This window comes from Anser anser (genome assembly GCF_964211835.1).
Source record: "Anser anser genome assembly, chromosome: 14".
Classification (NCBI taxonomy): domain Eukaryota; kingdom Metazoa; phylum Chordata; class Aves; order Anseriformes; family Anatidae; genus Anser; species Anser anser.
This window is the reverse complement of record NC_139735.1, coordinates 7546809-7573645: the sequence shown is the minus strand read 5'-3', so window position 1 is coordinate 7573645 and position 26837 is coordinate 7546809. Positions and strand designations below refer to the sequence as shown.

Sequence of the window (26837 nt, the reverse complement as noted above, 5' to 3'; positions counted from 1 at the left end):
CATGTGGAAACGACTTATTTTAGCCAGAACGAGCAAAACTTTCTAGTTCCCATTATCATGTAAGCCACTACTAAGTTTCAACACTGGAGGATAATTACTAGTGTATGAGCTTTGGTACCTGGTATATTGCAGATGTAGACCAGCCCTTCCCAGATTTTATGAGCCATTACTCCAAATCAAAACCCAGGGATGCATGAACACGGAAAGCCTCCAAGTGCACGCTCAGTCTGAACAGGAACCTGTATGTTCAACATTTGAACATTTGTTTACCTGCTGTATTAGTACCAAGTTAGCAGCGCTCTATAGAAAATTTAAGCAAAACTTTTTTGATGTGGTGGTTTTGTACTTCTCGTTCTGGTCTCAGCTTATGCCAGAGCAGGGATTGTATCTGCTGGACAATTCAGAACCATGGCTGCAAGTGCTTCATCCTAGCCGGGTTCTAAAGCATGGCCAGTGCTCATGCAGCCAGAACAGTTCCTCTAGCAAAACTGCTTTGGCTGCTTCCAGCTCAAACTCTTAACCTTGAGAAATAGTGTAAACAGCAGCTGTGCTGCTCTGTCTTGAGATGTGTTAGGAATGAGGAAGAATTAAGTAATTCTTGGAGCTGGAAAAGATTCAGTGCTTTATTCCTTTACATCCACTCCCTAAAGAGTTACAGCAAGTGTCCAAGCTTTGGTTTGTTTTATTGCTCGGCTGTGGTCTGGAGAGATGCTTTTAGTATAGTGCTGCTCCACCGTCTCCTCAGACCTTGCTAGCATGAGTCTTTTAAAGACAGAGCCTGTGCTGCATTTTCCTCTTGGCTTTGTCTGTGTATTGGTTTATGCACCTGCTGCTAAGGCCTTGTTCTTTTGCTGGAGAATCCTTGACTTTGAAGGGTAAGAAAAACACCCCTGCTACAAAGGACACCAGAGAAATCCACAGTGCTTTTCTGGTGCTTTGGTCGGTAGAACTGACCTAGATATCACAGACAACAGAAGGAGAAAAATGCAAATACTTCTCCCTCTATATGAAATTATTCAACACAACAGAAAACAAAAGGATCTGAAAGGTGAGGGATGATTTATAAGGGCAGATGTGGGAATACTCTTTCCACTTCCCCAGCTGTGGATTTCTGATGTGCACAGCTGTGTCCTCTTTTTCACTGTTTGAACTGCTGTCTCTACAGCACAGGTCCCCTGACTTCTTTTTCCTCCTAAAATCTTTGCTTTATCTTGATATTTCTTATTAGGCTTCCCCGAGAGATATGTGTTTTTAAGATAATAAAATAAAGAAAGAAAACCTAAAAGAGACCATGTATCTGTGCATAGGCACACATGTGTGGCAAAGCCTGTCTCAAAAATAGTCTTTGCTTTCCCCCTCTGTTTTTTTAATGTTTGCACAGGAAAAAAATAAATCCCTTTCCCATTTCAGAGGCCTACAGCTTTGAACAAATGTAGTAATTATACTTCTCAAAAGCAGATAAGTGACAGGTGAAAAAAATTAAACTCACTTAGGCGAGGCAGGTTTAGAATATCTGTAATGAACTGAAATTACTGCAGTGAGTCCCCCTTTTGGTTTGAAAGCCCAGAAATCATAATCATTTGAGCTTTTCCTGCATTTCTTCAACACATTGCAATTAAGCTGCAATTTGTGGTGTCTCTCAAGTCAGCTAGGTTTTTCACTTATACGTTTGCTAAAAGGATGTAGCCAGTGCTGTACGGTTGGTCAGCCAGACAGATCATTCATAGCTTTGCACCACTGGCTCTAATCAGCTGGAAACAAACAACAACAACAAAAAAAATAATCGGGAACATGCAGGATATTCTGGTTTTCTCTCCCGAGGCCAGCACAAATATATCAAGGATCAATATATCTAGGATAAAACCTTTGCAATGCTTTCAAGCAGTTCAAGTTCATGCACAAAAAATATAGTCTTTTATTTCCGAGCCACTGCTGGGACAATTACAGCAGCTCTAAGCAACTATTTCAATCACCCCCATCCACGCCAGCTCTGCAGGAACTATTTCCAGTCTGCATAGACAGCGTGACCAGACGGGACCACAACACCCCAACCAGTGGTGCACAGGATGCAGAAAAGGTCTCTCCACTCTCCTGTGAACCCCTCCAAATGCAAGGCCATGGGGATCCAGGCTGTCACTATGCAAAACCTGTAAGACTCTGAGCAGGGGATGCCGTGTGCGAGTGGGGTAGGTATTGCTGTCTGAACACAAGCCAGAAGCCAGGCCTTGCTCTGATAAAGGCAGAAAAGCGGTTGCTATATCAATTCCCTCTCCTGGTCTTTTTTAATTGTGACTCACTGAAAATAAACATGGTGAAGCACTTTAAAATAACCTTTAATTATCCCTCAAGCACTTCCATTGCACAGTTTAGCCAAAGCACTGTGATTCTGCCCATTTTGCTTTCCCAGAGTCTATTATCCATGAGCCCAGAGAGCTTTTCTTTCAGCCTTCCCTCCATCGCCTCTCCGCCTTCCCTCTTATTTCCTCTAGAAGGAAAATTTCCAGAGGAATGGGGCTATGCTGGGCTTCTGGAAGCCACATGCCCAGGAGTTCAGGGCAACACAGCAACCCTTCAAGTCCAGCACTGGTGAATTTTAAGCTCTATTCATGGGTCAAGTGACCGCTAAGTTCCGTTTACCTTCCCAGCAAATAGATTTGTACCCCAAGCTAACATGACAGGCAAAGCTCTGATTCAACTCCCAAGCTCTGCTTCCATCTGCAAACTGAGACACAGTGTTGTGGCTGTTCCAGCAGGAAAATTTTGATATGCAGTCCTAGCTTCAATCACAGACTTTGCATCCTTCATCTAAAATACTAAGTATTTCAAACAAAGCCATATATTTATAAACTTCATTAATTCACAACAGTATTCCATACCAACAACTTGTAAAAGTTTGGAAGTTAACGACAGATTATACATATTTGATGTAAATCACTGTAAATTGATAACAAAAAGATTGGTTATAAAGCTATAAAAGGTTATGTTTTGTTTTCACATACCATCATTAATATTATGAAATGTAGTTATGTTTTTATGCCTTGTTGGCTGACAAAAACAACCAGAATCTGAAGGAGATCATGAACTTTGTTTCATAGAGGTCTTAAATTGACCCATTCAGAGAAACATCTTAAAGGTTATAAAATACTCCTGCAGTCTACGGTACTCATTATAAATAGGTTAGTAATCAGCAGAGACCTCAGTCATAATGCACTATCTCCATCAGGTACGTAGTTGCTATGGTTCAAAAGAAAATAAGATCTGACATCAGGGACAAAAGAAAAATCTTTTGTTGATTTTTTGTGATAAATTTAGAATGGCACTCAACAGTCAGAGGTAAAATCCACCAAGCTCAGAGGCTGGAGGTTTGCACTGGTGAGGAGGATGGATTGGTAGATATGACATTTACCAAACACCAGTAAGAAATGTGAACAGATAGGAAACCACTAGATTTTTTTAAGGTTGTGTGGATATACCAAGAAGCATTCGAGTTTGCACACACAGGGGCCCTCAGGAGGACAAACCCAAATTAACTTCTGAAATTAATTATTTTACTGTATTAACCAGAATCATGGCCAGTTTAAATTCTGATTAAGAATAGCCATACTGGAATTAATTTTATTCTCTTTGGAGGCAAATTATACCAAATTTATTCAAAGCCACTTACAAATATGAACTAGGAAACCCACATGAGGCTTTACTGGATTTAGTTGATTCAGAGGTTTAACTATTTTGGACAAAGCCTGAACATCTCCACATAGGCAAGGGCACATCAGTGTGTCACCTTGCACCACATGCTGCCCCATCCTGGTCTCTGCTCCTTTTTGGGGCTGCATATTCAACTTGCATTTTACTTTTCCTGAAGTAGCCATAGGAAACTTATGGAACCCCGAAGCCTACAATTTGCATTTGTCTGCACTATTAATAACAATGTACTGGAGCAATGAAAGACCTATTGATGCCCTGATAGATTGTGAGAAAAAGGAAAGCAATTTTTTTAAGCTGCATTTTAAATCTGCTCATTACACATATTGTTTCATTTTATTTTGCACTGCATTCTCTATTTGTTATTCACTGGAGGTTAAAACATCCAAATGAATCCTGCTTCCAGGCCTATGGTCCAAGTTGTGATTTGGTTAAGTAAGATTGGCCAGATTTTCTCCTGGAAAAAATCCATTCAAAATCAGGAAAATTATTCCTCCCAGCAGATAATTTGGCTTGGAAATGATATTTTCTTTCAAAGTAATTTAGCAGAAGCCTGTGCAAATCCAAGCACATTTCCACTGACTATGAGGGCTTCAGTATAAAATCAAAACAAAATCTGTACTTTTCCCAAGAGGCTCCTCATTTTCATTTGCACCAAACCCCTAACCATATTTGTTACGCATAACCTAGTTGATGGTTATTTCCCATTCTTTTTTTTTTTTTCTTTCCTTAACCCCTGCAGAAGTCTTACTGGAAAACAGACAGCAGCAGCATTGTAAAAACAGCATTTTCCACATCATTTTCACCTGTCCATCCTAGAGAGTGGGTTCTGGAAATTAGAGAAACACTCTTGTAATGGTGCAGGAGTCTGCACCATGTGTGCAGCTGGGATGGGCTGGAGATTGGATGGGGCAGGCTGGCATTGGCGTGGGCAGACTCATTGGAAGTAATCGCCTGGAGCTGGTGTCCAGCGACAGTGCATCTGCAGAGCTCTCAGGGAGGAGGACAAGGGGAGACTGAAGTGCACAATTTAATAACTTGGAAAGTCTTTGTATTAAGCAGAGATAGGAACAGGGTATTGAGGAATCAAATCCTGAAGTGGTGTTGGAAGCTCTCATACCCTGAGAAAATCCTTCTGATCTCTTAAGATCCTCTGCTATATTTTACCCCTTGATTTTGAACTAGTTCAGAGTTTCAAGTGGAGGAAATTGTGGGGACTGGATAAAGTACTGTGCTCGGCTTTTCCACTTAAACCACAAGCATTAGATGATCAACTTATGGATGTTTTCCAGTCAGAACTATCTGCAGGTTCAAAATGCTGATAATTGGTGAGTCTAAACTGTTGATAACAAATAAAGATTTACTTTGAACAAAAAAAAAAACTTAAAAGCCTTTATCTTGAGGAGTCCAGGAATAAAGCCAGAACCACATAGTTTAATAGATTTCCACAAGTCAGCCCCATCGGGGGAGGAGAAGCTATTATACCTGAATTATCACACTGAAAGATCCTGCTGTAATCTCTACCAGAAAAACCTCACCGACCCAGAGAGCAGCTAAGGTATGTTCAGTACTGGGGACCGCAAACACCTACCTCCATGCACAGCACACATAATGGGAGAAGACCAACCTGTAATTAATACCACAGAAAATCTCCTCTTCTTGCAGGCACCATTCTGCCACGTGTGTCCCAGGTGCTGAACGTGGGAGGGCTGAAATCCTCTGCTCCTGCAGCTGCCACCAGCTGGCGTTTGTCACAGACACGATCTGAAGACATAAGATCCAAAATGCAGTTGAGTTCTATTGTGACCTCAGCTCCCCATGAGACTCCATCCCATTCATGGCTCAGATCACCCTGCAGTTTGCACATGAGCAGATACCATCACTAGGTTATAATAACTTAATTTACCAGTTCAGATGAACAAGGCATGGGGCATTGCCATCGATGGTCAGAAACTATGGTTCTGCCCCAGCCTGGCTCCTGATTTTCTAGTCTCAGGCTAATTGCTTCATTTTGATGAAACTCCGTTTTCTGTTCTGCCTTTTCTCTGCCCCTGCCTGTGAGGAGGGGGCTGGAAGGGGATGTACAAATCACAGCTGTAGTCACACGGTGGGTATCCAAGTGGGGAGACCCCTGGCCCCCGCACTTATTCAGAGGACCATAACCATCAGGGCAAGGTTAGGAAGCAGGAAAAAATCGTGATGCACAGTCAGAAGAAGCACTGATAAACGCCAAGCATAACCTATACATGCCATGAGCATCATATACATGAACAAACAAACCTGTTATCATTTTTTAAAAAATCAAGAAACAAGCTTACACCCTGCTTAATCTGCCTTTGCTGTTAGGGCTGTGTGACATGAATACAGCAGCACGAGATACAAACCGTGACATTTATGACATATGACAGTGAATTATTATTGTTCATTCCACAGAATATATTCTAATGGCACTAATAAGATCACTTTATCTCTCTCTCGATGCTGATACCAGTCTGTTTGCAGTAGATCTCCATCTGAAACCAGGGGGGTTATCCAGAGTAACATGCCCAAATTCAAAACCTAAATATTTCTACTTCTCATACAGCTACACTTCAGAGAGAAGCTCTGATAGTTCATATTTCATGTCCCTGCTGCCTTGTCTTTTACCCAGCTTTCATGTTTCTCAAGATAAGTATTTTTGTCACTCTCCTTAGAATGAATTACATGTGGTAAATACAGTCAGTGTGCTCTGATCTTGGCTTGGTGAAAGCTTCTTGGCATGGTTAAAAAAACTTTTAAAAGCTTGTTCTGTAAGATTTAAGGTGGATATAAAGAGCAGGCATGCTCCCAGTCTTGGGCTTTATTATGGCGCAGACATGGTTGAAGTTATCTTTAGAAATGGGATTTTGGTTCCTGAACTCCTTTAAAAAATGTTACATCCTTGACTGTGTGCAGTATATCTGCTGCAGAGCTGGAGACAGTGGACACGGGTGGGGATGAAGGGAATTATTCGGAACCTGGGGCTCAGCAGAGGAGGAGGAGGCTGGGAGCTGCGTGCTTGGTGCCTCCCAGAAGCTAAGTCCTAAAAACATTTTGCATTTGCAAATGAGATGTTTACAAACAATAATGAAAATATGCGGTGTTTACTTGTCTCCCTTTGAGGATGAGGAAGCTGAGGCGCAGGAGGCTGTCATTGCTGATTACCCTGGAAGGGGCTGCCAGAAGTCAGAGTGGATGCAGGACCTCTGGCTCCTCTGCACCTCCTGTAAGTTCCTTGACCAGGCTGCAGACAGTCCAGCACAAACAAATAAAGATATACCTGCTTGCTTTGTTCCTTGCACTGTACTAAAGCAGCAATACTGGTTTTCCATACTTTTCTGATTACACAGATAGGAAATACCTCCATAAATCTTTTCAAGCTGAGTCTTTGTTAACTGCTGTCCCTTTAATACAGCATTTCTGCAGCATTAGGTTCACCTTTTCATAGTGTGCTTTTCTTTAAATGCTAATTAGCTTCACTGAAGTATAGCTTTCCCTCTCCCCCAATTCCTCTCCCTCCTTATTTTTTTTTATTTTCGATTTTCCAAGACCCTTCCCTTGGAAGCACAAAATCATCTGCATGAAAGTATTTCCATCATTCTGCTGGAAAAAAAAAAACGTTATTTACCATTGTGCCCAAGAGTAGAAGTGGTTTCTTATTCTCAAAATGCGGGCATGAAACACCCCTGAGCCTGCCTCCACCACAGCAGAACATATGCCACTTTTAATCAAACTAACTGCTTCTCTGTTTATTAATCTAAACTCCCAAACCAATCTAAAGATGAGAGGGAGGAAAATAAAAACAAAAAAGTAAAATAAAATCGCAACAAGTTTTCCGTGTCATCTAATATCTTGCACGAAGCTGCCCAACCAGAAGGCTCTGGAAAGCTGCCCTCACTCGGGATGCAGCGGGGAAGGCAACCTTTGCTGCTGCCTCCCAAGGCTGACCAGTGGCACTGGGTCTGCAGCTCTCTGAAAACGGAGGTGCCTCCTTTTAGACTTTGTGTCATGCTGTTATTTCTACCTTTTTGGCTCACAAAGCCTCTCAGCTGCTTCTTTGGAAGCTGATTGTCAATTCGACTTGCAGCTGAAGCTAGGCTAGTTTTTGGAGAGAGAAAACCAGCACAACAAGCAAGCCTGGGAGGGGCAGTACAGAGCACGTAGGAGAAACTTGCCTACAATGTGCCAAGTTTCTTTTTCAAATGTTAAGGGCAGTTCGTGGCCTCCACTGCAATTCACGTGCCTGTCTTAAAGACATGGACAAGAGCTTGCAAACCATCTGCAATTTTTGTGGTTCCAACAAACTTCCTTATGTCCTTTTCAAGCTTCCACCTAGGCCACGTTCTCCAGGCTTGTGCTGGAAAACGCAGTGGGACTTCACAATGCCCTAAAACGGTGATTGATCTTCCCTCTCATTGTCCATTAGATTCCAGCAATGCTTCAGGATGGTGCAGGCAGAGGCAGTAACAGCCGCAAGTGCTCATTAAAAGCACTGGGCCCCATGCTGGAGCCAACATAAGGGAACAGCGTGGAGCACCACATCAACACCTATTTAGTTTTGCAGTCATGTCAGACCGACCCAGCACAATGGTGCAACTCAGCAGAACAAACCAAAACGTCTTCTTGAGTTAATGCTCATCTCTGTTCTCTGAGATCACCTTACAAGAAAGCACCACGCAACCAACAGAGCTGGGCTGCTCTGCATGAGGACACGCTGCTATTCAACACGTTGTTTTGGAGGGGCTGCACACAGCTGGCTGCATGTAGGCAGCGCCAGGAAAGCTTCACTGCTGGAGGAAAGGATTTGCAATGGCCACAGCAACTGGGGCAGAAAGAGAATGAAGCGCCCTGGGCATCCCTCGCAATGCACATCCAGTCCCCGGGCAGAGAGGTGTGGAAGCGATGGGCACGGACATCACGGCACAGGCATCACCGTGCTTTGCAGTCCGTGAGCAGCGCGAGGTTACAATGATTAACAAGGACATCGGAGCTGCTCGTAGGGTGAATTCACAACCTCAGACAGTGAGAAATTATCGTGATTAGCTAGTCAGAATGATTAAAATTTCACAGGGCGAACTGAGATCCGTGGACGGAGAGATGTAATGATTAAGTGGGTCATGTCCACCACCTCATCAGGGGGAGGCTCCGATTCACGGGCAGCAAGGCCGTTATTAACGTGGCGACATCGATAGTTATTAACCTGGCTGCGTCAGCTCTGGGCACCGAATGAACTTCGCTTCACAGGGGGAGACAGGGAGAAAACGATTAACAAAAGAATTTAGCAGTGCTCTCGGGGTGAATTAAGATGTATGGACAGGAGCAGGATTAATGCAAATGCATCAGCGTTGACCGCGATGTGACCAGATTCACAGGCAGAAGACTCAGATTAGCAGAGTCTTGTCATGTCAACTTGCTAGATGGCTCCTCATTACAAGGGCTTTGGAAGCAACTGTGCCTGCAGAATTCAAGGTTAAAACATTACCCAACTTGGCAACCAGCAAAATCAAGCCAAAAGGGGAAGTAATTATCTAGTCTAGACAGACCCTTGGTAACTCAGATCTGTACAAACGTTTGGATGTCTGTTAGCTGGTGCCAAATACATCAATTAGTTTGCAGGGAAGCAACGTTAGAAACCCCGTTGTTAGTCTGATCTCCTGGGCAAGGAGAGGTTTATGGGTTTTCACGAAGTGTTAGTAAAACCCTATACAGTTCTAAAGATCAAGACTGGTTTGGGCACTCTGCAAACTGAAGCGATGTTAGCACAGAGATGATGAGCCAGAGCCACGCACGTGCCATCTTTACCGCCATGGATAGCAGAACATGGCAATAACCATCCAGTACCTCCAGAGATGGTGGCAGGCGCACAAAATCCTCACTCAGCTACTGATAAATGTGACTAAACTGATAACCTTGCAGATTAAACCATTCTTTTCACAGGACAGATACAGCAACATAACTGATCACAGGCTGAGTCCTGCAGCTGAGAGCCACCAGCACAGCTGGGATCTGAGTGGGGGGAAACAGGCCCCCCCCCGTGGCTGCAATACTTCTCTTTCGGGGGAACCTTGGGTCTGTGCCTCAGTTTCAGAAAAGCTGGGGTTTGGTTCAGGCCAGTCAATACCAACACGTCCCAGCTGCGCAGTCTACGTGACACTTGGGCTACTTCAGAAATTTGGAGATGTGCTTTAAATTCTATGGAAATGGAAGAAACAGCAAGGCAGAGAGTAAGAGTTGCTACTAAACACCCAGAAATTTCCTTGGACAATGTCTTTTGACCACTGCAACTACTAATCAAATTCTTATTTTAATATTTTAGCCTAAGGCCTGTAAATGGCCTACCTACCCTTGGTTAAGAATAGAAAACAACAATCTTGGAGGTGGAAAACACTTGTGTTTTGAAACCAGAAGGAAAGCTAAGAAAACAAAGTCAGCAGGGGTTTGAAGTGTCAGGAAAAACTGTCTCCTATGGGTTGGATACAATGCAATTCTGTGTACAAACAACCAGCTAATTATTTCTTACTGCATATCAGCTAAGGCTGACCTGATTAAAATCATAAATCAGCCAATGCCTCTGGTTTTATGCTGTGAGAATCCATGTCTGTGTTTGCATATTAATTAAGATATGCTAAGTAATCAAAAATGTTTGCTAGGAAAAAGAAAATAGATTGTAACCTGACAGAAGCAAACAGAAAGGCGTGGTACAGCAACTTTTCAAAAAGCTTCCTGTGTTTACACTGCACCCTTTTAAATTACAAGCAGTTTCAAACCACCTGTGATTTCCTTCCATCAGGTTTTAAGAGAAAATGTCTCTGTCGTTTGTATCCTACGACTTGTTTCCACTTGGTGGGAAAATAGCATGAAAGCTGCTGTCAGGCTAGAAAGCTGCATAACTTTATAAGCTCCAGCATATTTTTTGGCTGTTCTTCCCTGTGTGCTATGCAATATCAGATTAATGTCACTGTTCAGCAAAGCTTAGAGTATTGATGTTGAAACATTAAAGCTATTTCATCAATACCAGGTTTGGAGAGAGGTCATTTATGGTCATTAGAATAGAAGAGCATTTATTCTGGACATCAGAGAAATCCCCATGGGTCCTAGAGATGATGCTGCAATCCCCATAATGCCATTAATATAATGGCCTCTTTCTTCTTTATTAGACTTTTATGGCTAAGTAGGATGTAGGGAAAACTATCAAGTCAGTGGAGTCCAGCACCCTACAGTTGCTCCTGTCACAGAGTCCATATGCTGTTCTCTGTTGGTTTTCCTGAGTGAGAAACAATGTTCATTAACTGATATCGCTGAGCCCTTTGTCTTAGCAGCTACAGGATGCTACGAGGCTAATATCTCCAGCAGGATGCTAAAGTACCCTGCCCCAGTTACAACGTACAAAGCAGCTGCAAATGCCCTACTTTATTTTATTCTCGCATTATGCTAATTCAACAAGGAGCGCTGAAGGTTTGGAGTGTTTTACTCCATGTTGTTCTTGGTCTGGGACTCTCAGTGCCCAGAGGGCTGAAGCCAGGATCCTGCGTCCATTGGAGCAGTGCCTGCAGCCCCATTACAAGTCACGAGAATGTTTCTCATCGGGAAGTCAGAAGCCTCGATTACCTGCCTGAAGGGATGGAGTGAAAGATCTGCTGACACCTCCAGCAGCTTACCCATGTCCTGAATGCAGACACTTCCAGCTCCCAGCTTTTCCGCCCCAATTTACATCAGCCCAGAGACCTGCAGCATATTGGCCTCTTTTTCTTCTCTACCCCCCACAGCAACAGGTGAAACCACCACCGCGTCAGTTCAGCTGCACGGAAGTGCCAGTCAGGTGGGTTAGGCTCCAGGGCCCGTTCACATTGATGTGCCCAAAAGTGATTTATGCAAAACGCTACACTAATTTAGGCAGGAGGTATATGCACTGCATCTGTCTGACTGCAAGCAAGCAAGAGGTGCTGCTACATTTGGATAACACTGCTGCAAAAGCAACAAACACAAAGACAGATGGGTTGAGCCAGCAGTGAGTATCTAATCCCAAAAAGCAATGATTTCCCAAGTACAAGACAAGCCCCAGCCTCTCGACGGAATAACCTGCCGAGACTCAGCTAGCTGTCCTCACAGCACGCCGTTCCTGCGATAACACTGTCCTGCAGGGCAGTTTTGGATTGACTAATGGCATAGCCTCTGCACAGGGTGAGGCACTTTGTTTAGCAATGGACTTGATTCTGCCAGGAGATTTCAGATAGAAAAAGGCCGGCGAAGATCAAAAGGAATAAATTCCAGGCTTGGAATACAGCCACTTCACCTAGTGCGAAATACCAACCTCCCTAGTACGACATTGCACTCGGTTTCCTTTAAGACAAGTCCAAACCAAAGGACTTCACCAAAGGAAACACCATTCTCTGTTATATACGGGCATAAAATTAGCACCTTGAAGACAGCTTTACACATAAAATAAGTGTTTAAATCTTATAAAGTCCTTAATGCTTTTCCCCTAGCATGGGTCCTTAAATTGCCCTGCAGAGAGCACTATTTCTATTCTTCAATTCCTGCCTCTAAAAGTTTCACTAAACCAAGGAGGAAACAGGCCAGTTTCAAACAACCCAATAAAAAATGGCAAATAAAATATCAGACACACTCCTGTAGCAAGTTAAGAAACCCTGCAACCTGCTCAAGGACATTTGGTGAACTGAAAAATAGAAGGGAGAAAAAAAAAAAAAAGGGGGGTGAGAGAGAAAGAGTAAGAAAAAGAGGCAGGCTAAACTCATCAGTTAATTATTCACTGTGAATTATTTACTCAGATGTAGTTAATTAAGAAACACTTTTAACAGGCACATTGCTGTCCCTTATTCCTGAAAATTAAGCTGTGTTTGAAGTCTTCCCACAGACACCACTGCAAGGCAGTTGCAGGAGGACCTGAGTCCCCTGTATGGTGTTTCTCTCTGGCCAGATGTGAGCCAGCTCTGGGATGAAGATGGTGTGACAATGGGACTGAGATAAGGTCGTTACACTCCCAAACACAGGAACAAAGCTGTTTGCAGTCCTGCACACAAGTCTTGCCATGTTCAAGATTACAGCTGGCTTATGCCCGAGCAGGTCAGATCTGAGGTGGAGAAAGGTAACTACATCCGCATCTGCTGGAGTAAAAGTTCTCCAGTGTTCTTAGAAGAGGAAGCATTGTTATACCTGCTGCATAGCACCTGGGGCAGCTGTTTCTCACCTGGAGTCGTGAATTGCTCTTGCAGTACAGATTAACTGCAACCACGGAAGCCAACAGCCTAACCTAAACGTACCAAATTTTGGTACTAGTTACCCCACACCCACTGCTTATGTCGCTTTCCTTAGTCTACTCCTTCTAAATATTTTGCATTGCCTCTTACTTAATTTTAAGGAACTATCTGAACAGGATTTTTTTTCTCACAGTGAAGACAAAGCAAGGAAAGCTCGTGACCAAGGACAGTTGTTCCTGTGAAAAGATCAGAGTTTTCAGAGGTGCTTTTCACACAGTGAGAGGTGGAAGACATCTGTGGGCTCTGGCATGCACGCAGCACTGCAGCAGCACACCGACTGTGCACGCAGGCACTAATTCAGCTGTGCGCACGGCCAGGGCAACGCACCCACAGATGGGTGAGAGCATGGCCACCTCTGTGGCGTAACGTTACTCTCTTCGCCTACGCTTTCACTACGCAGTTATTTAACTTCCCGGTATGCACGATATTTGCAGAATGCAATAAAACAGAATCATTTCTAAATCACGGATTATTGCTTCTGCCAAGTTTTTTCCCCCTTATGCCTTTCCACCATGTGTTTCTTGTACAGTGATTGCACTTAGAGAACAACATTGTACGTCTTCTTTCAAAGCTTCCCCTTCAAAAAGGAAAATACATTATTTTATCAAGTTTTCCTGAAAATCTTATTCTAAGCTAAGTATGTCTCATGGCTGCAGTATGGATCCCACTGATCTGAATTTTTCCCAGGTGGATAACATACAGCATGAACTTCACACTGTAAAAAAGAGCAGAGCTCTTAAACATTTGGAGCAAGATTGAAAAGCCCCCTGGTCCTCTACTAAAAAGAGAAGAGCAATTTATTTGGATTTGTCTAAGAAGCGGAGGCCTTTCTCAAATATGTTTTTATTTGGAAGCCAAAAGCTCACTACAAACGTGGATGATAAGTTATATGGCCTGAATTTTACATCTGGTAAATAATGTCTTCTGGAATGAAGGGAAAGAAAAAAACCTATTTAAGGAAGAAAACTTGCATTTTCTTTAAGATTTTACATTTTGATTTCACCAGTCATTGAAGGTTGTACAGTTATTATCTGAACTCTCCAAAAAACAACCTTCCTTGGACTATTCTAGTCAGTGCCATCCAGTATGTCACTTTGATGCATCTGCTTGTGCCTGTCAGCAGTAAATAATCTTAGTTGGCAGGTTAATTGAATAATGTATATTGCAATCAATTTTTCACAATTCCTCCTTTGCACTGTAATTTGTATAAATGTCGCATGACACCCTGGGACTTCCAGCACGGATCTGGAATTGTAATGGTCACAACAACGCAAACTGACAATGCCAGCAATTGATATGGATTTCACAATCTGATTTTGGTGACGGTTTTAGATAAATATTTACTTTCTGGATGTCACTTCATTAGTAAAGCTTGAGCACAGAAACATTTACAGAGAACAAACACAAAGGAATGACAATGACAGCTGAATCAAAATTGACCACTGATTTTGAACAAACGTGAAGTGATGCTTTCTACTCCTACCTTATGCTGCCGCAATACAGAGTTGCAGCTCTCCATAACTGTCTCGCATACAAAATGAACCAGAGGGTCAAGCTGGGAGTGTAAGATGTTGCTCCTAGCTTAATTTACATTCACACAATCTTTGCAAAACATTTGCTTCTCTCATCTCTTCTAAAATACAAGAGGCCTGAAGAAAGGGCTTATGTCTTGTAAAATAGTTTGTCTCAGTGGGGACAATGTTAATCACTAGATAGCATAATGCCTTTCATAACTTTTTAATTAAATATTGAGCATTTTAACAACATTTTGGCTACCCTGCCACAACTACCCTACTGTAGGTCATAGTAGAGCATCTGTCTTCAAATACTGCATGCTGTTTACTGCTGATCATCCTCTAAAAGGCTGATTACTGTATTAAACCTGAACATAAAACTACTGGTATTGCTCTACAATCCACACAGCTGGAGAAATTAATCTATTCTGGTTTATGATGAAGTGAAACTAACAGCTACAGCAGAGCTGAAAAGAAACTCTGTGGTGAACAGTGCAAAAAGGCAGCACTTTTCTGTTTTGCCTTTACATCCAGCTAAACGTGCTAGTGCTAAATCCATGCACTGTTCTTTTGTCCCTAGGTTCCTTACTGGCATATAAAATACACAGGAAAACTGAGCTCTCTTAGTAGTTAGCACCACCTAGAAGGTGCCAAACATCATCTTTTAGCTGTTTACTGCTCTCTTGCAGCTCCTATTTTGTGCCTATCAATATACTGCCTAAGCATGAAGCAACACACAAAGAGTATGACCATTTGTAGCTGTTGTGTTCCATCACAGAGCTAAACAGCCCAATGCTAAGACAAAGCTTCTCATAAAGTTGTTCATGCTAAGGTTTATGATTTATCATTGCAATAGGTGCTCACTATTCAACGTTTTCCTTTTCCTGCAGGCTCCCTTTTAAGGAATGAAATCCTGGTGCAGAGACTTTCCGTGTGGTGTGTTTCCACCCTGACCAAGCAGCCAGCCAGAATTTGCAAAGTGATGGGCTGTATTTGATATGCAGCTTTCTTCCCCTTAAAGCCTCCCTTCTTTAAGGAAAACACCTAAATATTCATATGTTTATATACAGTTTGTTTCTTTGGTCAGCAATATGTTACTGATTTGCATTGATTCGCTTTTTGTATCATGGTCACTGCACTAATGGCACTCAATTCTTTCAGACTAGCAGCAGCTACTGTACCAGCCTCAAATTATTCTGGTCTAAGCTCTGCAGCCAAAGCATACACAACTCATCCTTTCTCCATACTCTCTGCATATTTCTACCTGAGATGACGTATGAGCACTATATATTTACCAAAGGCTGCTCCTGATGGCCTTTAAAGCCATGCTGAATTTAAGCAGCAGACTGTCTCAGTAAACATTATGCATATCATACACTTTCCTCTCCGAGCACAAGAAAAATAAAATATTCCCTAACAACTTCATGTCTGTACTCTGCAACTGTGACACAAGAAAGCATAAATCTACCAGAGCCACAGGAGATCTTGCTCAAGTTCCTTTTATTTTGATTTACTAAAGATTTACTAAGTAGGCAAATGACTTTGATTCCCCTAAGAAATAGTAATAAATAATGTGTATTAGGAAGAAAAACACTAACCGACAAAATTTACTAGGACTTTTTTAGTAGGAATAAATGACTCTGTTTTATGGCCTTAAAAATGAAAGCACAAACTGTTAAACAGCTGAAGTTTCTGTGGTATGAGATCTAATAGTAAAGAAGAATGAAAAATATTTCCTTTCTGCTGGCTATACATTAGATACAAATCTAATAAATGGTGCTTATGTTTTAAAGGAACTTGGAAAATCATATTTTCTCTTACTTATATTCTTACAGAATGGTTAGATTATTACAGAAGCAGAAAGTAAGCATTGTTCAGTACAAAAAGGCAAGATGTATATTTTTCTTTGCATCTTACTGTGTTATAGTACATTGATGTTAAAATCAGTCTTTTCTATTTCAATCCCCCACCACCATGCCTTTTTTTTTTTTTTTTTTTTTAAATAACACACCTTTGGTCCTGCCTGGAACAAACTCATGTAAATCTGAACCTGGCTCCCTGCTTTCCTCATGCCTGACTGCAGTGTTTGGGAGCTGTGTGATGCTCAGGGGTGACTGCTGGAGAAAGAGCTGGACCAGAAGCTGGGTTTACATCTAGAGATTCTACTGAGAAGACTCTGGTGAAAAAGGTCCTTGAAGGACACTTCAGAAACTCATTCACATCCCTTTGTCCTCCCAGGCAAATTACCACCTACAGCCCAACAGCTTGGGCAAGCTCACAGTACCATTTCCATCAGCCGTGGAGGCAGACTTGAAGAGCTGGAGGTGCTTACGGCCAGTTGGCAATTAATTTGAAACAGATCCTGTAAATCTGTTGTTTTAAAGTTTGGTAGCTAATTTGCATCCAGGGGCTATAATATCCCTGATCACAGTATTGTGACAGTTTCCTCTTAAAATCCCTGAAGCTTTAATTGAAAATAATCAGCAGTGGAAGTTGTTCTAACAGTCCACATTCACTGACGTAAACAAACACAAGACTTGAAAGCTGTGAATGCTTCTGTTTGCATCTGTGGCTCTTTCACCAAAAGGCATGTTGTTGATTCCATTTATTCCAAACACAGAATAAATGAATGCTTAATTTGGAAGCCTATAAATAAAGAGCATGCTCACTTGCAGCAGCAGAATCTAGAAGCAGGCTTGAAATGACGTTTCTGAGTCACTAATGCTATTAAGAATTGCTATATGCTTAAGTCCCAGACACACAAGCTCGGAAGTTCATGTGTGCGTTCCACCCGTTTGGGGACAGCCCCACTGTACTTCAAGCACTAATAATTCTCAACAGCACAAAGCCTCTTTATGAATTATCCTCATTACTACAATAATCCTTCATTGGTTCCTAGTGATGTGAATTCAGTACAACAGCAAGTGCCAAAGGAAGAATGATGCCTTTATCGATTCTCTTATTATTCCTGCCAGTCCGTGGGAAAGACCTAGGGGGTATTTGACTAATTCAAATGCTTTGCATGATGAATAACAGTGAGATGCATGGCTTGGTACCACTGCCCTGAGTGACAGGCACCTGAAACACCCTCCTTTCCCAACATCTTTCCCTGGAAGAAACAAATGATTCTGGCAAACCAAGACAGACAGGCACGTAGCTGGGGTGTGGGGACATTCATGTCCCTTGCTCATTGCAGTCACTCTGAACTGATCGGAGGGCCGGAAGCTACACAGAGAAAAATGAAGAAGCCATGATGTGTAGGGCAGGACCAGTGTGTACCTCTCAGCTCATGGTCCCTTTCCAATTTTTACCAGATTCACCTTCCTTCATTGCAGCATTGCACAAGTAGACGTGACTCCTCCAGAAGAGATAAATACACCACCAGCCCGTTTTCACCTTTTTCTGGAACTTACCAAAATACCTGGAAGTTGACCTGATGCTACTGAGCTGGACAGATCATTTCTTCTCCCAAGCCTGTAGCTGACAACCCACTCCCCGAAAGACAACCAGCACTGGAGAGAGAAACAGGACGTTCTCCGAGACAGAAGCAAAAGCAGCAGCTGTCTCCAATCCTCTTGCAACTGGGCAGTAAAGTTCTCAAAAAGTACCGTCCAGTTTCTCAGCCATGTTGAGGAGGGGACAGGCACTGGGAATGGGAACACACCAGAGCTCAGCACAACTCTCCTGTCATACCACGCACATCAGAGGGCATTTCTTGAAAGATGCGAAGTCCTCCGTTACTGATAACTGCCTCTCTTAGAGGCTCCTTCTGAGAAGCTTCAGGAATTTTAGAGGAAACTGTCCTGACTCTGTGATCATGGATATCGTTGTGCACACTGAGGGAAGAGAGGGAGGACAAAGATCCTGTGCTGTAACAGGTCCTTCCTCCTGCTGGTGTAATTTCTACAGCACCATGAACAGTTTCTAAATTTAATCTCCGAACACACTTCCATTTAATAGGGCAGCAGTCTTTCTTCCCTCCTCTTGCCACAAGCCTAGCCTTAGGCCAGATACTGCAGACAGGGCAGCTGTCACATCTCAGCCAGGTCTCTGGCTGCTTTCAAGAGATTGGCAGTAGCATGGAGGAGATGACTGTCCCCTTTCCTTCTCCCTCCCCTACTCCCAAAGCAGGTCAGCCAGCATTTCTGCCAAGAACTTAGCTGTGTTTTCTCAGGATTGGATGTGTTTGAGGCCACACTGGTATCTCCATTGTTTGCCACACTTATTAATGCTAAACATTAATCCTTCACTTCTTAGTTGCCTTCCCCTCATCCCTTGACTTCTCTCCATTATCCCCTCTTGTAATGAGGCAGTAAACGGATACTCACGTGTATTCCTGATTTTTAAAGTTCTGCACCCTACTGTTTAGTACACAGGTCACCAGCAGCTTAGAACCTTGAACAAAAGAAACCAAGTTTCTTTAATGGGATATAACTAATCACACTTCCCTTGACATTCAAAGACCATCACTGGGACATGCCAGACGAGAGGAGAAAGCTACCAAGCACAGCAGGTGTGATAAGCCATAGTGCTCCTTCAGACACCACCTACATAAGGTGGGCATCTTGCAGGCTCAGATGTCTGCATTTCTGTCCTCTCTTCTGACAAATCTCTGGGTAAAGCACCCCAGTGACAAAGGTTGTCAGTCACACAAAAGATATGCCACGGGCAGAGGACAATTCAAAAGTTCTTGATATCTCCTCCCACCTTCTTTCCCCACAAGAAAAAAAATATACATATATATATATAGATAGATATAGATAAGCACACTCCCTGCAAGAGCCTAGAGCTTCTGGAACATTTGAAAAGGAAAAGAACATTTTCTTTGAAAAATTACAAAACCTTTTCTCTTTGCCTGGTGATGACTTTCCATTTGGATAAGGCACATGGGGATGTACACCCGAGGTAAACCTGCCCTGCCCCAACAGCACAGTTCTGTACCATGTGTGGACATCTCACACTTTTCACTAGCATTAAATTCACATGTAACTGAAAGGAAACAGAACTGTGCAGTGAGAACTTCAAATCTTTATGCCTGAGCAACATAGATACCTACAAGGGATTTTCTCTCCCAGCCTGATACAGCTTACAGGTCCCCTCATGAGCTGAAGGGCAGAGATGAAAATCCCTTTTTTCTCTGAGACCTTATCCCTTTTGGCTGAGCATCTTTGTATTTCAAGATGTAGTGGGAGAGAACAGGCAAAATTCAAATTTATTATCTGGGGAAGATGAGAAGGCAAAGGGAGAAATAAAAGGGAGGAGAGGTAAGACCAAGGAGTTGACTGAGACCTTTCTTCTCCCGGGAGCGCCCGGGGGTGAGCAGGTAGTGGGGAGGAAAAACAGGACTTGTAAAGTTAAAGGGAATGGTTGGTAATGAGTGACGACCCTGAAGAACTGAAGTAATCACAGTAGACAGGGCTGTCATATTTTATCTGTGTAGAGACTTTTCATTTTGGAAGATCTCTTGCCAGTCATGTTTTTAAAGCCATTCCAAAACAGTGCTGCACTGACCTTGGAGCTCGCCTACACTGAACTCTTTCAAAGCACCTCTCAAGAAAACCAGAACCTCACATTTTTGTAGCTTTGTGATCTACCATTGCTGTATCGGAAAGAAACTTATGGGGTAATACAGGTTTTCAAGCAGTCTTTCAATTAAAATTTAATAGGGCATTTATAGTCTCTAATATCAAATTAATGGAATTGCTTCAAATGTAAATCCTGGATGGTAAAAATTCCTCCACGTTTATGTCTCTAGTTCAGCTAGCTAGAGCTCAGTGAAAATATTTTTAATCATCTGTACAGGTCACTGCTTATCTAAGAAATAAAGAATAATTTTTAAAATTGAAGGGCATTTCCAGCAGAAATTTACAGAGCTGCAGCAGAGGATTTCTTCATGTTTAAGGAAGAGTGAAAAAAGTATTTAGTTCCACTAAATTTCCAAACTCTTTAGACTGGGTTCTGCCACCAGACCTCCTTGCTGTAGCAAGGAGGGATCATTACCTCCAAAAGTTAAAAGTCTGAGGACAATTAAGCTCAAAATAGATTTCAGAAATTCCTACATAGTCCCAGTGGCATGCTAGGTGAGAAGGTGTTCGCAATCCTGGAGAAAAACAAACAAACAATTGGACACGCACTTACTGGAAAAGCCTCAGGGTAACTGTGTGTTTCTCTGTATGTACCCAGGATGCACATATAAATGAGACAAAAAATGATTAGTGTTCTTGGAAATTTTGGTATCCACAAGGCTGTACTGGATCCAGTTAGCTGAATGCTCAACCTGATATCCTGGTAACATTAAAAACAATATCCTCCTCACTGTTTGTGTTTTTGCATGCAAAGTTATGTAAGCAGGACCCAACTTCCTCGTCAGTATTAAAGAAAACAAAGGAAAACTGCAATTCCAGGAGGAAATTGCGTGGTGCCATTCTTCAGCTGTGAACTGAGCACTCATAACTTTCATTGCCAACAATCCATAAAACTTGCTGTCTAGCACTCGGAGTCCAGGAGGCATAAGAAGTGTCAAAAAATGCTTTATGCTGTTGCTAACGTGCTACAAAATGCTTGATCACTAGATTAAACTAAGAACAGGCTGGCACTATCTGGGAAGAAATTTGGATGAGATCGTAATGGTGGTGAGAAGAAGGGATTTGATTTCTGTAAAATAGGGTGGATTAAGAGGGGCTCCACAGACTGCAGCTCTCCCAATCAAAGGATCCAGACAGACAGATGGACTGATCAGGAGCTGCAGCTGATTGCATCCAGCTAGCTGCCTGATGGAGGGGCTCTGGCTGTCCAAAATAGAGCGAGATAGCAAAGGTCATGCTTCCCAGCCTTCTGTCCCGCCCTCATCCCTCAGATGGATGCAGCGGGTTGGAGCACTTTTCCTTGCTGCTACGTGATTCAAACAAGTACAGCCTCAGACAACCTTAGTTTGTGCTTGGGTGCCCGTGAACCCAAGAAACTGTTAGGGCAGGCTGAAATTGCTGGCGGATGCGTGTGTGCTTTGCCTACGGCTGTGTCTTCTGTATCTGGGAGGAACGGAGAACGTGCAGCCCTGCCTCACCCAGTGCTGCCCCTTGGCCCAAGGAAATCCTAGCAATGTGTCAGCTTGGAATGATAGGAACAGCATTAACAAGCTGCAAGGCAACGGAGAGCAAGGCCTGCAGCTGGGAAGAACACATCTCTGGGCAAGTCAGCTAGCATGGAGCACTTTCACTGAGGACAATTTTAAGGAAGCAGTAAAATGGGACAGAATAGCTGGGACAATATTGACAACATTTTAGTGATTTGCAAAAAATTCCAGGAGGAAACCAGACAACTCCTTCCGGTCAAACAAGAACCTTATAACATGAGCAGAACAAAATGATACATCTTTGGAAGCTACACACATCTGCAGCTCCTCAGGGCTGGGTACAGCCAAGAAAACCCCAGCAAGCTACAACTAGAAAAAGTTGCAAATCTTTCAGGAAACATTACCGTGATGTAAAAAGAATAGATAAAAGAAACACAACTAAAGCTTCGGGTTTTTATCTGAAACTCATATTAAATATTTTTGAATGCTAAATGGAATTTGTGAAGCTCCATTGCCTTAACCTCCTCTAATAAGCTGCTCAATAAACTTCATGAAAACATATTTTATGTACTGATAGAATCTCAAAGTATGACAGGCTTTGCAGTTGTTCAGCAATCAGTTACCAGCTGGATTATGGTCCACTAATGCTGTTAGATTTCTGTAAGACAGAAGGCGGCTTTTCAACCATTTGTTATTTTAATGATGAGGAATCTCGCCATAAGCCTTGTTAAAACTTCATTTAATCCATTACAAAAGAAACAAAGACATTTAGAAGTGAACATAAAAAAATCTCAATCTATCTGAGCAGAAATTATAGGGTCTAGGGAAGCTTTAAAGGAGCATCCATGGAATAAAATGGTCCTGGTAATTAAAGAACTGTATCTTTTCAGGTTTGACATTTAGAGACTGTCTTCAACAGGGACTGAAGTACTCGGCATGGAAGTACTCATAATGACAGAGAGAAAAAGGGAGAACCTTTACAATGTCACAACCAATCACTCCATCTATTCTAAATATCATCCAAATCTTTGCGCAAGGGTGGTTTTTACTTAGTTTTCTTCAAAAAAATGTCTCAGGAGAACACAGGGTGCGACCTTCCTGTCTCTAGATCATGGGAAAATATTTAGTTGGAGAGACTGCTTCCTTGGTTCAGCAGCAGCCCTAGCAGACAACCCAGTGAGAGGTAAATGTGCATCAGAAACACGACTGTCCGGCTAGGAGAGGTGGGTTGTGAAATCACTTGAAGGAAATTCATGTGCAGCCCAGGGAACTATGGCTGCCTAATTTTTGCTAAGCCTAGAAATGGGACATCTGTGGCAAGCAGATGGTGGCTGCACTGCTTTGCTACTGCTCTCCCAGTTTACAAATTTCTCCTACAGAGACTAGAAGAATTTCCATGGGGTCCCTAAAGAGAAGCAATGATGTCCTGAACTCCCTGGTCCTTCTCTAGGATGTCCCATGCCAGCTCTATCACATTGCTTCCTATATACCAGCTGATGGCAGGAGAAAAAAAAAAGGCTGAGATAATCTCCTTTTATAATATCCAGAAAGTACTTGATGCAACACGTAACCAGAATGAACATTTCTTTTATGGCTAACACATTAAAGGTAGCTCTCAGAGCACTAGGAAATGGCCATTTCTGACTGCACAGAACTACACATTTTTCCAAAGGACTGCACACTAACGTCAGCCCTCACAATTCCATACCTACAAAGCAACACACCAAACATTTGCAATCAGGACTTCAACAAACAGGTCCAGATTTATTTTATTTCACCTGCGCTTGTAGGTGCAAGTGAAATGTTTATCCACAAAAAGGGAGCCTACTTAGAGAAAAACCTACTGAAATGCTGTAATCTCAGTTCTACAAGATTTTCTAGAACAAGCAACATCATTTATAGCACGACTTTTCATATTCCTGGGGGAAGGACACACTATTCCAAGTCCTGTACCTCCTTCAGCAACTCTAATCATGTTCCCAGTTGGTATTTTAAGACAGGAAAAAGCTTCCCTTGAGAGTTTTTTCCTTCAAAGATTTCCCCAGAGTTGAGTTTAACTGGCCAGGCTATCAACTAAACTGGAAGAAAATTTAACACCACCTGTCAGACCTTCATTCAATTTAAATTAACGATAAGGAACAGGGCATGACCTATCTTTTCTATTTTCTTTGTTGAGGAATATGGAAAACATTGCCTAAAGATTTAATCATCTCTAAGGCCCAGGTACCAAGAAATTATAAATAAATAAATATACTTTTCATTTTGAATACAGAGTATTAAATGCTAAATGTCCCAATTTTATGTATAAAAATAAATTGTATTGCTTTAGGTCCTTTTGAAATGTTTGATGTAAAAATACATTCTCCAGCTCCCACATTCTTCCATACCAAACCAAAAATTTACTAGATATCCAGCTGCTTTGAGACCTTATATCTTCAGCCTGGTTTCCTAAAGAAATAAGGTTTGTACAGACATGCTTTTTGTCTGTTTTCTTACACTAACTTCTGAAACAAGCCTCATAAGTTGTTTCTCAAAGAATTACTTTTTTCCAGTTCCTTTCCCCTCAAGCTTATAAAATATTAACATTTGAAATCATTCTATGTAATATCGCTCTTGCAAGAAGCTGCTGAAATGGTAAATTAAGTGCCATCTAGACTGACTAAGGAGTTTTTGATAAGAGAGTGATTTTGAATGAAAAAATGGATACTTAATTCAAAGCCAATTAAAAATGGAATTATAAAGCATCTAGATGAGAATCATATAATAGATATCAGCACAAAGTCTATAAACGAAAATGAAGCCTGGAACTCTTCCAAAGGGTCAGCAAAGTCTTGAAAACTTGTTTCACCATAAACTTCAACTTTTTTAAAGTTTTTCCCAAAGCTTTTCATAAGACTTCATTAAAGAAATGAAGCAGTCACGGACTCTATAGCTAAAGCTATAGAAACAGGACTGAGTTCTGAATAAGAAACTGAGGAGCAAGATTTTAAGAAATGCCCATTTTTTATTGTAGCATAATATTAACAGCTGTTGTCCCAGTATTCTCTAATAAGATTGGCTGGATCTAGTTCCTAGGATATACGATTCTACCACTCAGATTCTGTTCCTTGTTTACCATAAGAATGGGAAATCATTTTTAAATAATTGCATATGTTTACTACCAAAATAATTAAGAATAAAATTTAACACAAACAGTCCAGCAGCAGATCAAGCTAGAGAATTTTTAAGTGAGTAACTCTTGTGAAAAACTATGTACCTTCATTGCGTCAGAGACTTCCTGGTGACTGCAGAATAATTTATGTGCACATGTAAGTGTTTTCTTTGAAACTATTGAAATCCATCTCAAAAAGCAGTTGGAGTTAGTAATAACTGATCATTTCCACCTCAAATTGCATACTATATTCTTAAAGAATCCCATCATTACAGTCAATTAAACATGTCCAAAGATGCCCATGTACATAGACTACCTCCTAGGAACTGGAGAGGGATAAAATCAGGCAGCTCCTCTCTGTTACTTAACTGATCTACAAATGTCAGATCAAGCCCTTGTTCTTCAAGTTGATGGGAAGAAAAATGGTCTAAACTAATTTTCATTTAAATTTCTTAATGCACTGTACCAGTTGTTTGTCACATCCTGACATGCTGTCATGTTGTTTTACAGCATGATGTATTGTAATATGATATGAAAGGAACATATTTCATTCAGAGAAATGCACTAATGCCTTTAGACTCTTCAGGAGTAGACAGGTATTTGCATTATTTCTTAGCACCTGATCTAGATTTATTAGAACAGGTGGAAACATAGCACAAACTACCTACATTGCTTTCAAAGAAGTCTGGAAAGCATCACCTTAGGAACTGTAGAGGTGCAGCATGCTCATACAGATTGCACTGAATGCACATGACTATGCCAGGTATTACATCAACTCTTGGCAATATAGGGCCAAACAACTTCTTGTTTAGAAGAATCAAAAATCAAACTGTCCAGAAGATTTTATGTTCCTTCCTGGAACACGAGATGGTTTATTCTGTTTGCATGAGACCTTTTATGCATACTTAATGGAAGGAGTTACAGCAATATACTACATTACAGAAGTTGTCTGATTTCCATTAAAGAAAACTTCAAAAAAAAGTCCCTAAACTGCAAGAGAAGGGGCCCATAGTTTTCCAACAATCTCCAAATATATCCTTGAATTGCAGGTGAAGCTTTCTAGCCATCTGTAATCTCCACAATCTGCCCACCAGAAGGGGCTGCCTTGCCTCCTCTCTCCCTGCTGGCTCTCAGTAACTGCTCCTATCCTGCAGGGCTAGCTGCACAATGAATTGGATCAGTTTGCTGCTCTGATTGAAAGCTAAACTTTTTTTTTTTACAGGGCTCATTTTTAGTTAGATCAATGGACAGATACAACTCACTGTGAGACTGCATAAATGTTAAAGCTACAGAAAAAGGGAGAGGAAATACATGGTTGGCAGCACGGTAAGGAAGGACTACTTTTTAATTGTTATCTGATTTAAAAAAAATCAAATTCATAAACACAAGACTGAAATTGCATATACTGTATCCCACGGTATTTCCAAGGGAAAACACATGCATTGTGTGCATAGTCTGCAACTTTAAACAGTGCATTTGTGAATGATAGCTTGAATTTCAATCAATCACTATTCTAGCCTTTTCCAATTTCTGTGATTCAGTAACCAGACCCATTTCTCATCGGCACTTTTAAGCAGAAAGCTGACAGGTATTGAAAGAATATTCTTTTATTGTTGCCACAAATAAATATTTAAGACTCACAAATAGGATTCTTTAAAATGCCCACTGAGCTTTGACTGTAGTCTGAGAACAGCTGTAGCATAAACAACTCTCCTTAACTTGCACAGCCCACAGCAGTACTGTCCACTCAATGCAGAAAGATTAAGTACATAAGAGCTAATTGATTATCTGGATCAGTTACACGTGGTTCAGGAGATCTCCGGATTCTTAACACTTAAATTTCACTGAAGTAAACAAAAATGCCCAGCTAGATATCAAAAGATTTTCATCAATGACAATCCCCAGCCCTGCTAATAGCAAGTATTTGTGAAGCTGGCCAGTCAACAGAAAGCTTCTTGAAGTGCTAGGTAAAATACCCCATCGCTCTTCCACTCCTAAAACTATTGCAATGTAATCCAAAATGAGTGGATTGTGGTGACTGATATGATGCAATATATGCCCTTAACTTGAAACATTTTCAAGTGAGCCTGAAAGCTCCCCGT

At 41.7% G+C, this 26837-nt stretch overlaps 1 protein-coding gene across 2 annotated transcripts in view; it reads right to left on the bottom strand.

The window, feature by feature from the left end:
- The window catches only part of SGCD (sarcoglycan delta), a 526559-nt gene that overhangs the window by 391559 nt on the left and 108163 nt on the right, over positions 1-26837 (bottom strand). For both annotated transcript variants that reach the window (XM_083798647.1, XM_083798649.1), the window contains exon 3: positions 5330-5466. The gene's annotated coding sequence lies outside the window, so the exon portion shown is untranslated. The remainder of the gene's footprint in view (positions 1-5329; positions 5467-26837) is intronic.